Source organism: Triticum urartu, chromosome 1A (assembly GCF_056163025.1).
Source record: "Triticum urartu cultivar PI428250 chromosome 1A, HENAU_Tu73, whole genome shotgun sequence".
NCBI lineage: Eukaryota > Viridiplantae > Streptophyta > Magnoliopsida > Poales > Poaceae > Triticum > Triticum urartu.
The window spans coordinates 214194603-214213744 of record NC_141873.1 but is presented as its reverse complement, the minus strand read 5'-3'; positions in this window follow the sequence as shown (position 1 = coordinate 214213744).

Genomic DNA, 19142 nt, shown 5'->3' with positions numbered 1-19142 from the left:
AAGTGGTAACATAGCCAAACAACGGTTTGCTAGGACAAGGTGGGTTAGAGGCTTGGCTCAACAATATAGGAGGCATGAAGCAAGTGGTAGGTATCAAAGCATAGGCATAGCAAAAGAGCGAGCATCTAGCAAAGCAAAGATAGTAGTGATTTCGAGGGTATGATCATCTTGCTTGAGATCCCGCCAGGAAGAAGAACGAGTCCATGAAGAAGACAAACGGAACGTAGACGAACGGGTCCTCACAACGCGACGTTAACGGAACCAACCCGAAGAAGCAAACACCGGAAAAGAAGCACACAACATAGTAAACAACCAACACATGAACATGAGATGATATGCGGGATGCGGTATGCGATGCATATGCATGATTCGACAAGGAATGAATGAACCTGGCCTCAACTTGGAAAAACCAAGTGTTCCACTGGAAAGATGAGATGAAATCGCTTGAAAATGATATAAAGATCACCGGAACCGGAGTTACGGTTTGGAAATGACACCGGTCTGAGATATACATCAAGTAGCCATCTAAATGCAACAAGATGAACATGCTACAACACTCAAACATGACAACAAAATACATGGCAGGGATCCATTCAAGAAGCTTAACAAAAGTCTAGCACTGAGCTACGGCCAATTCATCCACTAACAGGTTCAAACAAGCATGGCAAAAATGCATATGGTAAACAGATCTCAGACTTAGTGAAATTAACACTCGTCTGGAATTTCAGATCAGGTATCACTCTTTGGAGCATGAAAACTATAAGCTACAGGGCCTGAACATGGCAAAGTAAAGCATGGCATGGAGCTACTCAAAGAGCTTAACAAAAGTCCCTTAGTGACCTTGAGCCAAAAGGGATCATAAAATGCATTTGCAAGCATGTGAACATGGCAAAAACATAATCAGTTCTAAGACTTTGTGAAAACTGGAGCATGCTGAAACAGATATCAAGTAGGCATGTTTACAAGCTCGATGCACTCACTACAGAGCAATCCATGACAATCTAAGCATACACCCATCAAGAATACACAAAATGAAAGCTAGACATGGCAAGAACAATAACATAGCATGCACGGATTAACTACAACATCTTCGGCAAAATCGCTAACAAGTAGACAATCTGCCCAGATTCACGAAGTAGCAAAAGTAGAGCTCGATTGACTCAAGCTAGGGTGCTCCAAAATTGCAAACAAAGACATGGATGGATAGATCACTACAATATTAACAAAACATCCTTACTGATCATCCTCAAAAGAGGCACGGATCACTAGGAAACAACATGAACATATGGCAATATGAGATAAACAGGTCAAGGACTTAGTGGAAATGCTAAGTCCTAGAAATCAGCATTACCAAGTGCCTCACTTTGCAAGCTCGTGCTAGTCACCACACACATCACAAAAATACATGGGTTGCACCTCTGGATAGATGGCAAAACCCTTAACAAAACACATGTAGAGCTCATGGGCATATCATGCACACAATAATCATGGCAGAAATGACAAATATCTAAATGGAGCAGCAGATCTGACAATTATCTCAAGTAGCACTCTTCTAACAGCATTTCGGGCATCAAGATGAACTCAAAAGAAAATGATGCAATGGAATGAAATGATGTACTCTCTAAGACGAACATTTTGATATGCTACACGCCCAAAACGGAGCTACGGGTGCAAAGTTAGGATGCGATGAAAATGCTAAAATAATCCAGGACTTGGCAGAAAAACGACCTTAGATCTAGGGTTCGTCGGGCATGTGAACCGAGGCGGCGACGGATCTCGCCGGAGTTGCCGAGGACGCCGGAGTTGAAGTCACCGGAGTGAGGGGGGATGGATCCGGCCGAACCGTGGCCGGATCTGGCCAGAGGAGAAGTGGCCGGCGTTGGGCGGCGAAGCTCCGGCGGGATGCGGGACGGTGGAGGCGCGGGCGGCGGAGCTTGACGGCAGCGGCGGCTCGTCGGAGGAAGGCGAGAAGCGGCGCGGTGGCGGGAAGGCGCGCAGCGGCGGAGATCTAGCGGGCGGCGGAGCTTCGGAGTGGGAGGCGCTCGGGACCAGGCGGCGGCGGAGTGCTCGGGTCCCGATGGGCTTCGCGGGGTCGCCCCGGGCCTGGGCAGGCCGCGCGGCTGGGAGGCGCCAGGAGGACAGGTGGCGAGCGAGGAGTGGGCGAGGGTGGCTGCTCCGGTGGCGCCGGCCAGTGATGGCACGACAAGTGGCAGTGGTGAGGTGGAGGGGAGCGGTGGACATGTCCGGGCGCAGTGGGGATTTCGTCCGGCGGCGCGAGGAGGATGAAGTTAGGGTTCATCCACGAATTTCGGGAGGGGAGCACATATTTATAGGTAGAGGGAGCTAGGAGAGTCCAAATGAGGTGCGTTTTTCGGCCACGCGATCGTGATCGAACGACAGAGATGATGGAGAGGGTTTTGGTGGGTTTTGGGCCACCTTAGAAGGGTGTTGGGCTGCAACACACACGAGGCCTTTTCGGTCCCTCGGTTAACCGTTGGAGCATCAAACGAAGTCCAAATGGTACGAAACTTGACAGGCGGTCTACCGGTAGTAAACCAAGGCCGCTTGACAAGTCTCGGTCCAATCCGGAAATGTTTAATCCCCACACATGAAAGAAAGGTAGAAATGACCACCGGAGGAGAACGGAGCGCCGGATTGCAAAACGGACAACGGGGAAAATGCTCGGATGCATAAGATGAACATGTATGCAAATGAAATGCACATGATGACATGATATGCAATGCATGACATGCAAGCAATAACAAGGCAACAACAGCGAATAACTGGAGGACACCTGGCACATCGGTCTCGGGGCGTTACAGCAGCCCTCCCACTCGGGGGCTTAGCTGCAGTCCAGTACTCGCCTAAGTTCTCTCGCTTGAGGACTTAGCTGCAGTCAGGCACTCGCCTAAGTTTCAAAAAATCCTACCGAGTGGAGAGCAGCCCTCCCACTCGGGGGCTTAGCTGCAGTCCAGTACTCGCCTAAGTTCTCTCTCTTGAGGACTCAGCTGCAGTCAGGCACTCGCCTAAGTTTGAAAAACAAAAAATCCTACCGAGTGGAGAGCAGCCCTTCCACTCGGAGGCTTAGCTGCAGTCCAGTACTCGCCTAAGTTCTCTCGCTTGAGGACTTAGCTGCAGTCAGGCACTCGCCTAAGTTTGGAAAATCCTACCGAGTGGAGAGCAGTCCTCCCACTCGGGGGCTTAGCTGCAGTCCGGTACTTGCCTAAGTTTTCTCGTTTGAAGACTTAGCTGCGGTCAGGTACTCGCCTAAGTACGAAACACATCCCGCTCTGCAATAACAAGCTGGAGATCGACGGCCACCTCCTCCTTGGAGAGCTTCGCCACAAATACAACATGCACTCCATCCTGCTCTACTGTAACGAGGTGCAGGTTGACTGCTACCTTCCCCTTCGGAGCCGCGCCACAAGTACAAAAAAGTTGTCTCGAAAGAAGAACTATTTCCACTCGACGGGGGATTCATAAAGATATTCAACGATAAACCAAGTTCAGATAAATCCTAAAGGGTCCAGACCACAGGTCAAAGTGCTCAGGCATTCAGCCCGAAAGAGTTTAACGGTTACAAAAACCACTCAGCATTCCGAGGCAAATTTAAGGTAGGGCATAAAAGTTTGTTCACTCCGCAGGAGGAGGGCTGGCAGGCTCGACGAACTCGTCCAGGTCGACGCCATCGGCAATCCGAGTGGCGACAGCAATGTAAGTCTCCATAAAAGTTTGGAAGTCGTGCTTCTGGGTGTTGGCGACCTTGATTGCGGCCAGCTTATCTTGTCGCACCTCCTTGTAGTGGACACGAACCAAAGACAGAGCCACATCAGCGCCACACCGAGCAGAAGACTTCTTCCACTCCTGCACTCGGTCAGGGATTCTGTTAAGTCGAGTCATCAGAGACTCAAGATCGTTTTGGAGTGTGGCCTCTGGCCAAAGTGTCGGGTCGATCCGTGACATGGCGACCTTCAGTCGAGCCAAGTAGTCCACGGCACCGTCGATGCGAGATTCCAGTCGGAGCAGATTCATGGCAGTTTCATCTTTCACGGGAGAGTTGATTGGATCCAAACCTGGTTTGATCCGCCAGTCTCCTCTTCAAAGTTCTGGCAAAACTCTTCATTCACGATCCAAGGATAAGTCAATTTTCGTACACTGAGTCGACACAAAAAAAATCAGTCGGAACAGAATGTGCACCTTCAAGCTTGATGAACAACTTCTTGGCAAGACTTCTCAGATAGCTCTCCAGATCATCCCTCCTGCGAGCAATGCTTTCCATTTTCTCGCCCTGGGCGAGATTCGCCTTCTTCCAGCGTGAGCACTCCTTGTTGGAGTCATTCAGAGCAGACTTCAGCCTGGTATTCTCTTCTTCCAACTGGCCGACCGAAGCCAGCTTCTGTTCGGCCAGAGCGACTCTGTCGTCAGCTTCCTTTCGGGCAGCAGCCAGATCCTGGTCCTTCTTTGCCAGAGCTTCTCTCAGCTTTTCTGCAAAGAAATGGTGCTTGATTCAGAAAGAGTAGAAGGGTACTCAAGCCCAAGGCAAACCAGTCGACAAACTCGTCTTACCATTGGCACCATCCTTAGCCTTTTGCAGCTCTGTCTTGGCCAGCTCCAAGTCAAGGTTCAATTGGATCTGCTGTTTCTCCAAATCAGCAAAGCGAGCTCCCAGATCACAAGATTTCTGCAATCAAAGAGGAGAAGTTATTTTACAGTGAAAAACAACAAAGGCAATAAATACTAAGACTACGGTCGACTGCCCGCAGTCCACCATAGTCTCGGGGACTACACCTAGTGGGTGCACTTTACGTGCCCCCACCGGTTCTGATCCCACTCGACCGGCCCACCGAAGTCGAGTCCAGGAAGTAAAAAAAAAGGCAAAAAGAGAGAAAGTAGAACTCAGACTACAGTCGACTGCCAGCAGTCCACCGTAGTCTCGGGGACTACACCTAGTGGGTGCACTTTGCGTGCCCCCACCGGTTCTAATCCCACTCAACCAGACCGAGTGGAAGAGACAAACTACCAGTTTGGTTTATACATTCAAAAAAATACAATGACTACAGCCGACTACCAGCAGTCCACCGTAATCTCGGGGACTACACCCAGTGGGTGCACTCAGCGTGCCCCCACCGGTTCAAAAATTTCAATCGACGCACCCAGTGGGTGTACAGATGCAAAGATTTTTGGAAAAGAGTCTTCAGATAACATATCCTAACAAAACAAGCAGTGACCAATTAACCTGAACATTGCTTTGGAGGGCCGAGCTGGCGTCGTAGGCAGCCTGACTGGCGTCCCGCACCATCCTCATCTTCTCCATCATGATGCCCGCCTGACATATGGCTTCCTTGGCAGCATTCGCTTCGTCCTCCGGGACATGATGGGTTGCAAAAACTGAAGGTGGGTCGACAGGAGCCTGACTAGTCGACGAAGAGGGCAAGGCACTCGACAGTGGCACAGCAAAGGTAACAGAACCCCAATTGGCGTCGCCAGTGTCCTGAACGACTGGTTCCGTCCTTGGCGTCGATTGTGGCACCTCGCTTGTAGGAGCCTGCCTATTTTTCCTCGTTAAAGGCCTCTCGGGCTCTTCATCATCATCAGGGAGGTCAATAACGTTGGGAGCTATGCAGAGTTCAATCGTCAAAATCACATCACCCAATGGTACACGTTGCAGTTGAATCGACCAAAATAAAGACAGTATGGCAGGAGTCATACCCAGTTTTGACGTGACCGCATCCTCCATCACCTCATCATCATCCCTGTAAGCCGAGGTCCTAGAATTGGCAGCGCTGGCAGTTCCAAAGTTCGTTTGGTTAAAACAAGAAAAACAAACGGTGCTGAGCATCGAGTGTATACAGAGGAAGACACTTACGCAGAAGCGATGGGGCTGTCGATCTTAATCTTCGGCAACGCCTTCCGGATTTTCGGCTCCGCAACTTTGGGGTGCTTGGGAGCTTTCTCGGTCGGGGTTGGTGAAGAGATCCGAGGACGCTTCGAAGATTGACCAGCTTGAGTAGTCGCCTTTTCACGGACGCTCGGTCGTTCTTGGGCAAGTTTGGATCGCCTCTCCCTGCGAGGAGGCGACTCGACTTCTTCTTCGTCGCTTGAGTCTTCGCTTTCTCCATCCTCTTCACCATCAGAAGTCCACTCGCCACTGTCGCCGCCGCTCGCCTCGCCTTCCAAGTCTTGCCCTTGCTCTCCATTGGGCATCGAGTACATTTCAATGAGGGCCTGAAAAAATAACAATCAAAAGACATTCAGTCGACCGCAAACGGGACATCACATGGAGAGTCGGACAGTTACTTACAGAAACATACCTGCTCCGGCTGACGCGAGTTGTCGAATGGATTCACCCTCCTGGATCCCCGAGGGTTGTCTTTGTTGCCAGTGATTCCTCTCAACCAGCTCTCCAAGGTATCCTCGCTGACCTGCTCCGGGTGGATCCGAGTGGTATCTTCGAGCCCAGAATACATCCACATCGGATGATCGTGCGCCTGAAGGGGTTGGATGCGTCGACCGAGAAAGACCTCCAGCAGATCCATCTCGGTCACTCCGTCGCGGACGAGCTGGACGACCCGTTCGACCAGCTCCTTGACCTGCGCCTTCTCTTCTGGAACTATCTTCAGGGGAGCAGGCTTCTCCACTCGAGCCAAGGAGAAAGGAGGAAGCCCAGTCGACTGGCCAGGGGTCGGCTCATCCTTGCAGTAAAACCAAGTCGACTGCCAGCCCCGGACCGAGTCAGGAAGGATCATCGCTGGGAAAGTACTTTTGCTCCTCATCTGGATCCCCAGACCACCGCACATCTGGATCACCCGAGTCCTCTCATCACTCGACTTGGTCTTTTTGACCGACTAGGAACGGCAAGTGAAGATATGTTTGAAGAGCCCCCAGTGCGGTCGACAGCCCAAGAAGTTTTCACACATACACACGAAAGCAGCCAGATAGACTATGGTATTCGGAGTAAAATGGTGGAGCTGAGCCCCAAAGAAGTTCAAAAAACCCCGGAAGAAAGGGTGGGGAGGCAGCGAGAACCCACGATCTATGTGAGTTGCTAAGAGGACGCACTCACCCTCTCTGGGCTGCAGCTCAGTTTCGTCTCCCGGGAGCCGAGCCGACTTGTGGGGGATAAATCCCCCTTCCACCAGGTCATTGAGGTCGTCCTGCGTGATTGCCGAGCGGATCCAGTTGCCCTGGATCCAGCCCGCCGGCAGGCCGGACCTCGACGAGGATCCGCCCCGGTTGGTCCGCTTGCCCTTCACCTTCGCGGTTGCCTTCTTCGCGCGTTCCAGCACCACCGTCTTGTCCTTCCCCATGGAGGCAGTTTGAGCTCGAGCGGAGATCCTGCGATGAGACGGGAGCAAGGGTGGCGGAGAAATCGGGAGAAAACAGAGAGAGAATGGTGGCATCCGGAACAGAGCCCCGGCCCAACGCCTTATATGAGGCTGCTTTCGAGTGGCTGACTGGTAGGCCCGGACGGCCCTGCCAAATCCCGTGGTGATCGCGCGCGCGATACGTGGCGAAAAAGGTGGCGCGGGGATCGAGGCGGCTCCGTGCTATCCCATCCGTTTACTGCGGCCTCTCCCGTCCCGCGCTCTTCCTGAAATTTGGATCCCACGAAATCCGCGGGTAGTAGAACAACTCATCAGACCGAAGATCTCCTCTGCACCGTCACTCAGAACTCTTCAAGTATAAGAACTCACTCGAGAAAACCTAAGAATGGATCAAGGCGACTGGAAATAAAGTTGTTGTCATCACTCTGGTCCATTGATCCGAAACAAGGTATGCTCACGACATGAAAAATGAGTCAGAGATGTGCTCAAACCCTTTCCCACTCAAACCTCGATCCATTCGGGGGCTAATGATGAAGTTATGTACCTAGGGTAGGGTCATGGACCTGTCCAAACTGACCTACCCAAGGACAACTCCAGAAGAAATCACATTTCAATCGACTTGGCGGTGTTTCACTCGACGGACTCGAAGACACTTGACCAAGAAGCAACCACTCGACCAAGATCCAACCACCCGACGGCCAGGAGACCTAAAGTCACTCCGCACGCTAACGGTCGGTCATTAAGTAGCTTTTATGGTCATCATAGCACTTTATTAGGGGCGTTACCAGTAACGCCCGACCTTAATGTACTTAAAACCCTGCATAACTGAGGGCCGGAGGGGTCTGGCGGACTCTATATAAGCCACCCCCTCCTCAGTGTAAAGGGATCGCACCCCTGTAATTCATACTCTCATAATCCAGTCGACCGCCTCCGGGCTCCGAGACGTAGGGCTATTACTTCCTCCGAGAAGGGCCTGAACTCGTAAACCTTGCGTTCTTACAACTTCTCCATAGCTAAGATCTTGCCTCTCCATACTTACCCCCCTAAACTACTGTCAGACTTGGAACCACGACACATGTCCCCTCTCACGTTCCAGTAGGCCAGCCACCCTATATCTTGGACGTGGGCATGCACAAAATCGATGGCACTCTTTATCGATCGCGCGCACACACACACACATCATCCCTCTCTTCGATTCTATGGATACCTCAAGCCCTCTATATATATGATATATCTAGGACTCTATTTCACACACATTGCATATGTTACATTTTTTGATTGAAATATCATCCACACATATTTCTTGTCTATTTCTCAGCCCCCTCCCCCCCAAAACACTCGCGAACCCACACACGATATCTATCTATGTTTGTATCTCTCTCACACAACCCCACATAGGTGGTGTACATACACAAAGAGAATAGATGCACGTACTCATGCTTCATGCCCAGCCACACCCGCGCCGGTACACAGTGGAGCTCATTTCTATATGAAATGGCAGCCCACGTGCTAATTTGAACGCGTGTAGAAGTTGTTTACCTACGGAGGTCATGTACCACGCATGCACGAAACAAAGTTCGACTTGATGCATTGGCGCGTTCTTTTTAAATAAAGTTATATCGCTCAATGGCACGTACACAGAATATAAAACAATTTTTACGGAGAAAAAGGTAGTCCGCTCCACTATATACAATGGAGCCTGCCTGCCGGGGTTTGTCTCTCTTCAGAGTATGTCACGCAAGGTGCCGGTGGCCTCTCTCTCTCACTGTTGGTCACTGTAGGATCAAAAGTATGTCTAGAGGGGGGTGATTAGACTACTTGACCAAATAAAAATCTAGCCTTTTCCCAATTTTAAGTCTTGGCAGATTTTAGCAACTTAGCACAAATCAAGTAAACAACCTACAGATGCAATTCTAAGAGTTTAGCAGCGGAATATAAAACAATTGCATATTAAGGTAAAGGGAGGAGTTTGGAGGGAGCAAATGCAATGTAGACACGGAGATTTTTGGCATGGTTCCGATAGGTGGTGCTATCGTACATCCACGTTGATGGAGACTTCAACCCACGAAGGGTAACGGTTGCGCGAGTCCACGGAGGGCTCCACCCACGAAGGGTCCACAAAGAAGCAACCTTGTTTATCCCACCATGGCCATCGCCCACGAAGGACTTGCCTCACTAGGGTAGCTCTTCACGAAGTAGGCGATCTCCTTGCCCGTACAAACTCCTTGGTTCAACTCCACAATCTTGACGGAGGCTCCCAAGTGACACCTAACCAATCTAGGAGACACCACTCTCCAAAAGGGAATAGGTGGTGTGTTGATGATGAACTCCTTGCTCTTGTGCTTCAAATGATAGTCTCCCCAACACTCAACTCTCTCTCATAGGATTGGATTTGGTAGAAAGATGATTTGAGTGGAAAGAAACTTGGGGAAGGCTAGAGATCAAGATTTATGTGGTTGGAATGGAATATCTTGACCACAACACAAGTGTAGGTGGTTCTCTCTCAGAAAATGTATGTTGAAAGTGTAGGCATATTCTTATGGCTCTCCTCACAAATGAAGAGTGGGTGGAGGGGTATATATAGCCTCCACACAAAATCTAACCGTTACACACAAATCACCAAACTCGGTGGGACCGAATTATAAAACTCGGTCAGACCGATTTAGTTCAAAATGTGAACGTTAGGATTTTCGGTGGGACCGACATGTCAAATCAGTGGAACCGATTCCATTAGGGTTAGGGCATAATGTAATCTCGGTGAGACCGATTACACAAACTCGGTGGGACCGATTTTGGTAATAGGCAAACAGAGAGTTGGTCAGGCAAACTCAGTGGGACCGATTCACTCATCTCGGTTAGACTGAAACGTTATGAAGGGGAAACGGAGAGTTTGCATTGCAATCTCGGTGGGACCGATCGCTCATCTCGGTTGGACTGAAACATTACGAAGGGAAACAGAGAGATTGCAATCCCATCTCGATGAGACCGAGATCCCTATCGGTGAGACTGAAATGACTAGGGTTTGTGGCAGTGGCTCTGTCAAGTGAACTCGGTGGCGCCGGATAGAAAATTTCGGTGGGGCCGAGTTTGACTTTTGGTTTGGGACATATGTGGATATGAGAAAGTAGTTGGTTATTGGATCATATCACTAAGCATTTTGAGCAAGTAACTCATTAAGCAACACCTCACCCCCCCTTTTAATAGTATTGGCTTTTCCTGTGGACTCAATGTGATCTTGGATCACTAAAAGTAAAATGTAGAGTCTTGTGCTTTGAGCTTGAGCCAATCTTTTGTCCTTAGCATTTTGAGGGGTCCACTTTCTAATCCATGCCATGCCAATCATTGAGCTTTCCTGAAATATTTATCTTGAAATAGCATTAGCCCAATGAGCTATATGTTGTTAGGAATTACCAAAACCGCCCAGGGATAGTTGCACTTTCAATCTCCCCCTTTTTAGTAATTGATGACAACATATAGATCAAAGCTTCGACAAATGATAATAAGATTGAAATGCATCGTCTCTTTGAGAAATATGTGATAAGCAAGAGATCCCCCTAAATTTGTGCATTATTTAAAATTTGCTTTTGAATGCGAATGCACAATCGATTAGGTTCATGGGTTACTCTTCCATGTCACATACATCTTGGTGGAGCGCTCAAAATTATAGAAATTAATAGCATGCACTCATCACCAAGCAAGTGAATGATCATATATGAGATATAGAAGATAGCATCATTCAACAACCATTAAGGTAGCACATGCTCAATCACATGATCACATAAGTATCTCACAAGGACATAAGGACATAAAGTATCTCACACAAGCACACAATAAAAAGTTCAACCAAAAGCAAGAGAGATAAAAAGCAAGACACTCTCTCTCGAAGCCTATGATCTATATATATTTCTCCCCCTTTGTCAACAAGTTACCAAAAAGCTCGAAAATGCATAGTGATATACGTTTCTCAGGCTTGGTCTTCGGGAGGGGGTGTAGAGAGAACTCCAAGGATGAAGGCTTCCGATGATGTAGTTGGAGCCGATGGAGGTGGAGTCGGTGTTGGAGGTGGCACTCGAGCTGTAGCTGCTGGTGCTGACACTGTAGCTCTAGCATCTAAAACTAGTACTGCAGCAGATCTTGTACCTCGTGGCACACACTGAAAAGTATCAGTAGTTGCCTTTCCTTTCCTCTCCTCTCCTTCCTCCTGAAGCTGCTCAACTGTAGTCTGAATCTCAGTCACCTTCAGATCAAGATCATAGAATTTTGTCTCCACAATCCTCTCCCGGCTCTCCTAATTCTGAGTCAGGGTGGCCAAGCCCTTCTCAATCCTCAATGTAGCTTGAGTCAGATAGCCTAATTGATCTTGCTTTCTCTTTAGGAAAACTTGAGATGCCTCTTCAACACTGGGCATCTTGGCAGCTTTCTCAGCCTTTTCCTTGGCTCTCTTCTCCTGGACTTGAGCTGATGATGGTTCCTCCTCATTCATCACAACAGTTTTGTCTTAAAATTCAGGACGTAAGGGTAGATGCTCCTTGTCCAGCAAATAAATTCTTGTGCCCATCTTAGAATTGATGAGCTCCTGAATATGTGGAGCATACCCACAACTCCTCTTTTGATCAGCAGCAGTCCTCTTGATCATTTATACAATCGAACTCATAACTTTGAACTTCTAGGGGACATCAAAGATTTGCAGCATGTTGATGGAGTGTCCTCTTATCATCTTGTGATCTCCTGACTTGGGTAGCAATGTGTGCCTTAAGATCCAGTTAATGGTAGGCAGACCAGACAACAAGAAGTGTACAGATCCAAGATTGTGTGTTTCCAAAGCTTTATCAGGGATCTCTTTGTACATGTTTGCCATGGAGTTGTGGTCTTTCTTCTTGGTGGCATACACATCCAAGTCATCTTCATGTTCTTCGGGGGCATTGATTAGCTTGGCCCACCCCTCAACTATGGATTGGTACCTAGTACCCTCAGACATCCATACGATCCTTCCATCTGGATAGAAGTGGGCAGTGGAGTAAAACTGCATGATTAGCTCATCATTCCATTTGGTGAGTTTTTGTCCAATGAATTCATCTACTCCACGTGCCTTAAAGCTATCATATACTCCTGGGAAGTGATCTTCATTCTTCTGGATGTATTCCCAATCCACCCATTTCATGTCACACACAATGGGCTTCTTGTCAAGCAAAATTTTCTCATAGAAGTCTTGTTGTTCCTTTGTATGGAACATGTAGTCAACTGTAGTCCTCCTCCTAACAGCATAGGGATCAGACTGTCTCCACAATCTTAGTCTTGCATCTTTCCTAATGTGCATGTCCTCAGCGACTGGATGAGCATCATTGTGGTCAGGAATTTTGGGCTTCAACTTCCTCAAAACAAGAGAATCATCTTCCTCTTCTTCAGCTTCAGGCACTGGGGCCTTGTTCTTCTCCTCAGAAGGTATACTCCTGGCGTTCCTCTTGGGTTTTGGGGTTCTTTGAGCAGCAACCTTGGGAGCAGATTTGGGCTTAGATGGAGCAGTCCCTGACTTAATTGCATCTCCCATAAGCTTCCGAGACTTGGGAACTGGTGCAACATCCTCTTCCTCCTCCTCTTCTTCTGGATCTCTCATAATGGAGGATCTACCAAGCACTCTGGCAGTGGTCTTCTTGACCCTTTCCTTCCTCTTCTTTCCTTCTCCAACAACCTCTTCAGCTAGCTTGGAGGTTTCAGCAGTTGAGGCTCTCACTTTTAAGGTTGGCACCCTCTTGGCAGGGGCCTTCTTGTGCAAGCTAGGCTTAGTTGATGCAGCTGTGCCATATTCCTTCTTCAGCACCTTCTTCTTGGAGCTGACTTCCTCCTCAACAGCCACATAGTCCTCATCTTCAGAATCTGAGGTTTTCTTCTTCCTTGACCTGGTGGCTCCTTTACGCAAGTTGCTTGGTGTGCTCCTGCTGCCATCATCAGAAGTGTTGGAGGGACTAGTGCCCTCACTCAATTGCACATGTTCCTCTGACTTGTTCTGGTTGTCACTCTGGTCAGACATCTCTGCAAACTTACTGACAGCAGACCCTATGAATATATATAGATGTGGTAGAGTGGATGAGCATCACAAAGTGCAGAGTTTTTGCAAAAAGATTAGAAACTTAGTTTTAGTTCTTCCCAGAAAGCATTCCGGAGCTACCGATTTGTAAACTCGGTGATACCGAAGTAGCTTTTGGAACCTAAACTAGTGAACTCGGTCAGACTGAGTCACAGTTCGGTAGCACCGAGACTGCTAGGGTTTCACAAAGAATCGAACTCGGTCACACCGATTTGCAGTTTTCGGTCAGACCGAAAGTGCAACTGCAATGGCCTAAGCCAAATCGGTGAGACCGATTTCTACAATTTGGTCGGTCCGAGATGAGTTCGGCGAAGACCTAACCCTAAATTTTCAAATCCAATCTAATCTAAAGGATGTTTTCAGTGGATAGATTGATTGCATACATGGTCATGATCATGGCAAAGTAATGTGCTACGAATCGGAGTTAAAAGTGTAGCACAAAGGATCAAACTTGTACCCTAATTCGGCGGAGTTCGCTATGGCGGCAACGGAGGGGCAGAAATCCGTTGACGGCGATGGAAACCAGCGGCGCGATGTTGCTAGCGACAAGAGGACGATCCGGAGACCCGAGGTGGCAGAGCAGGATATGCGCGGGCTGAGAGGTTTCGAAGAAATTTCCAAAATCTCACCCGTGGGTTTATATATCCCGACCCTCTCGGTGTGACCGAGTGGAACAACTCGGTGGCACCGAGATGCAGAATCGCAAGCGGTTACTGCAACTCGGTGTGACCGAAAAGTTCTAATCGGTTGCACCAAGATTGAAAACCTAGATCAACTTAGTGATCTCGGTGTGACCGAAATGGATGACTCGATCATACCGAAATGCACAAAGAGCTTTTGGAAGTTTAAGTCTATGACGAATCGGGGACTCCAAGTGCTCCTCACATAGAGTGGTTCGAATCTGACTTGATCAAACTTTGTGATGTAGCATGAACAGAGTTTGAGACGAGAAAAGCATAGATAGCTAGAGGGAGTTCTTAGGCATTCTTGTCCATCCATTTGGAAAAAGAGAAAAAAGTCAAGCAATCAAAGCAACAAATGGATCTCCTCGAATGAGTAAAATATGCATCCAACATGCTCATACAATAAAATGACAAATGAAATATGTGACAAAGCATGCACAATCATTCTAGCATCTATCAAGCAATTTGGCGATGACTAGGTCATCTATATATGAGTATATTGACTTAGGAGTCAAATGAGAACATTCGATCATAGGTCATACTCATCGTTGAGGCACAAGTGGGTTGCCACTTTTACATAAAGCATTGTTGTGCTCACATCATTAGAGTTGCTTTAGCTCAATTGATTAGAGTAAAGCTCCCCCTAGATGTGATATCCTCCTAAGAGGGATGAACTAACCTTGGGTTTTGTCGATGATGACTTCATGTAGGTGTTGAAGATGTAGATGCTCAATGTTGATGTAGATCATTAGGAGCAATCCTTTGGAGTGAGTTGCAATTTCAATACCTACACGGATTAGTCCCACAAGGAACAAACAAGGATATCCATAGACATAGAGTGATGTTCACATTGGATGATTTCCATGAAAGCATTAGGTTACCTTGTCCCTTGTCTTACCAATAAGAGGGTTTGTGACTCCTTGAACTAGTTCAATATATGGAAGTTGTTTGCACTTGTCCTTGCCAAGATGATAAGAGTGAAGTATGTTGGCGGAGTCACCCTCAAGAACTCTCTAGTTCTTCTTCTTAGGGATCCACACCATCTTGATGGGAATCCTTGGAGTTGTAGTCGTACTTGATGAAGTGGAACTTGATGTAGTCTTGGGAACCCACTTGACCAAGGCCTTAGGTGCTTCTTCAAATGCATTAATCTCCTCTTGAAGCTTGCCCTTGCCTTTTAGCTTGTGGTCTTGTGGTGGAAGATCATCTTGAGCTTGTGTTCCTTGGAAACAAGTAGGATCATACTTCTCTTGTTGAGGAACAAACTTCGTCTTGGGGTATTGATCTTCTTCCCACTCAACTCCATTGGCATTGAACTTTCGTTCAAAACCAACACCTTGATTCTTCTAGTGTCTTCCTTGCTTGCGTACAATTTCCTCAAATTGCTTACTTCCGGCAAGACTCTTGTAAACACCTTTCTCTATGATTCCCTTCAGTAAGCTATTTTCTTGCTCAAGTGTAACTTGGCTAAGAGAATCATTACTACTAGAAGCAACGACATTGGATTTAGAATGATTGTTGTTACTACTATAAGAAGAATCTTTCTTGTTCTTGTTGCTAGATTTAACTTGTGGCATGTAAGTAGACAAGAGTAAACGCTTGGCAATGTAAGAAGAACTTTTCTTGCGAAGATCATCATTGATTGCTTTTAAGAACTCATGCTCTTGCTCAAGGCCGAGCTTTTCAAAATGTAGCTTCTCATGAGTCTTTAAAAGTTCTCGATGGTCTTCCAAGGTAGTTTCATGAGCTAACTTAAGAGTGTTTAGTTCTTTAGTTAGACGCTTAATCTCCTCCTTATCATTGTCATTCGTTTTATCTTGATTAGCATGATTAATAGCAAGTTCATCATAGTTTTCATAACTAGAGTTGTCAACAAGTAAATCATCATCACCTAGCAAATCATCTTCATCACTATTGAAATCAACATACTCGGGGTGTGATACCTTTGGGCCTTTATCCATGAAGCATCTTCCAATCCCTTCATTTGGTGAGTCAAATATGTCGTAGGAGTTGGTTAACACAAGTGCTAGACCGGCAACACCTTCATCTTGAGTATATTCGGAGTCGGAGTGATAACTTCTCTCAGAGTGATCGTCGGAGTCGGAGCCGGATATCCATTCACCAACATGAGCTTGATGCCTTCGTTTTGTGTAGATCTTTGATGACTTGTCCTTCCTTCCAGAATCCTTGCTTCTCCGTGATGTTCTTCATTCATAACGGTCATCTCTACTTCTTCTCTCTCTTGGTGGTGATTCTTGTCTTCTACTTCTTCTTTTAGGAGAATCTTCTCTTCTTTTGTAGGGAGCCGTACACTCATTGGAATAGTGTCCGGGTCTTCCACAATTGTAGCAATTTCGCTCATGACTAGAAGATCTTTTGTCATTGTAGGACCTTGACTTGGAACTTCTTTCCTTGCTTCTACTCTTGTAAAACTTGTTGAAGTTGTTCACCATTAGGCTCAATTCTTCGTTGAAGGTTCGTTTCTCACTTGATGATGTGGGAGCATCACATGAGGCTTTGTAAGCACCACTTGACTTATTCTGAAGCTCTTCCTTATCCTTTAGTGACATCTCATGAGCAACAATTCTTCCAATGACTTCCGTTGGCTTGAGATCTTTCTAATTGGGCATCATTTGGATCAATGTGCACACGGTATCATATTTTTCATCCAAGGATCTTAGGATCTTCTTGATGATGAATCTATCGGTCATCTCTTCACTTCCTAAGCCGGCAATCTCATTTGTGATGAGAGCAAGCCTAGAGTACATTTCAGCGACACCTTCACCATCCTTCATTTTGAACTTGTCAAGTTGACTTTGAAGCACATTCAATTTGGATTCCTTGACGGAGACGGTACATTCGTGCATATCAATCAAAGTATCCAAAATTTCCTTTGCATCCTCAAGACGGCTGATTTCATTGAATTCTTCGGGGCACAATCCGTTGAAGAGAATATCACAAGCTTGAGCATTGTATTTCAGCATCTTCAACTCTTCCGCGCTAGCTTCACGGTTCAATTCTCTCCCATCAAAGAATTCACCTTGCAAGCTAATACACACAATAGCCCAAACGGCGGGGTTATGTCCAAGCATATGCATTTTCATCTTATGCTTCCAACTAGCAAAATTAGTACCATCAAAGTAAGGACCTCTACGGTGGTAATTTCCCTCACTAGATGCCATACACTCCTAGGTTGTGAAACCAAGGCTATGATCACCAAAAGCTATTGGAAATCAAAGCAAATGGAGACCAAAGCTCTGATACTACTTGTAGGATTGAAAGTATGTCTAGAGGGGGTGATTAGACTACTTGACCAAATAAAAATCTAGCCTTCTCCCAATTTTAAGTCTTGGCAGATTTTAGCAACTTAGCACAAATCAAGTAAACAACCTACACATGCAATTCTAAGAGTATAGCAGTGGGATGTAAAACAATTGCATATGAAGGTAAAGGGAGGAGTTTGGAGGGAGCAAATGCAATGTACATAGAGATTTTTGGCGTGGTTTCGATAGGTGGTGCTATCGTACACCACGTTGATGGAGACTTCAACCCACGAAGGGTAACGGTTGCGCGAGTCCACGGAGGGCTCCACCCATGAAGGTTCCACAAAGAAGCAACCTTGTCTATCCCACCATGGCCATCGCCCACGAAGGACTTGCCTCACTAGGGTAGATCTTCGCGAAATAGGTGATCTCCTTGCCCGTACAAACTCCTTGGTTCAACTCCACAATCTTGACGGAGGCTCCCAAGTGACACCTAACCAATCTAGGAGACACCACTCTCCAAAAGGTAATAGATGGTGTGTTGATGAGGAACTCCTTGCTCTTGTGCTTGAAATGATAGTCTCCCCAACACTCAACTCTCTCTCATAGGATTGGATTTGGTAGAAAGATGTTTTGAGTGGAAAGCAACTTGGGGAAGGCTAGAGATCAAGATTTAAGTGGTTGGAATGGAATATCTTGACCTCAACACAAGTATAGGTGGTTCTCTCTCAGAAAATGTATGTTGGAAGTGTAGGCATATTCTGATGGCTCTCCTCACAAATGAAGAGTGGGTGGAGGGATATATATAGCTTCCACACAAAATCTAACCATTACACACAAATCACCAAACTCGGTGGGACCGAATTATAAAACTCGGTCAGAACGATTTAGTTCAAAATGTAAATGTTAGGATTTTTCGTGGGACCGACATGTCAACTCGGTGGAACCGATTCCATTAGGGTTAGGGCATAACGTAATCTCGATGAGACCGATTACACAAACTCAGTGGGACCGATTTTTGTAATAGGCAAACAGAGATTTGGTCACGCAAACTCGGTGGGACCGATTCGCTTATCTCGGTTAGACCAAAACATTACAAAGGGGAAACAGAGAGTTTTCATTGCAATCTCGGTGGGAACGATCGCTCATCTCGGTTGGACCAAAACATTACAAAGGGAAACAGAGAGGTTGCAATCCCATCTCAGTGAGACCGAGATCCCTATCGGTGAGACCAAAATGACTAGGGTTTGTGGCAGTGGCTCTGTCAAGTGAACTCGGTGGCACCGGATAGAAGATTTCAGTGGGGCCGAGTTTGACTTTTAGTTTGGGACATATGTGGATATGAGAAAGTAGTTGAGGGTTTTTGGAGCATATCACTAAGAATTTTGAGCAAGTAACTCATTAAGAAACACCTCACCCCCTTTTAATAGTATTGGCTTTTCCTATGGACTCAATGTGATCTTGGATCACTAAAAGTAAAATGTAGAGTCTTGTGCTTTGAGCTTGAGCCAAACTTTTTTCCTTAGCATTTTGAGGGGTCCACTTCCTAATCCATGCCATGCCAATCATTGAGCTTTCCTAAAATATTTATCTTGAAATAGCATTAGCCCAATGAGCTATATGTTGTTGGGAATTACCAAAACCACCCAGGGATAGTTGCACTTACAGTCACTAATCTGGCCGCATCCCGTCCGCCGGCGCAAAGGGAGGATGTGCATCGTTTCTCCGTTCAACGGTGCTGAGGCAGCATGTCCCGATTACGGTACCCGCCGTTCTCTCTGACCAA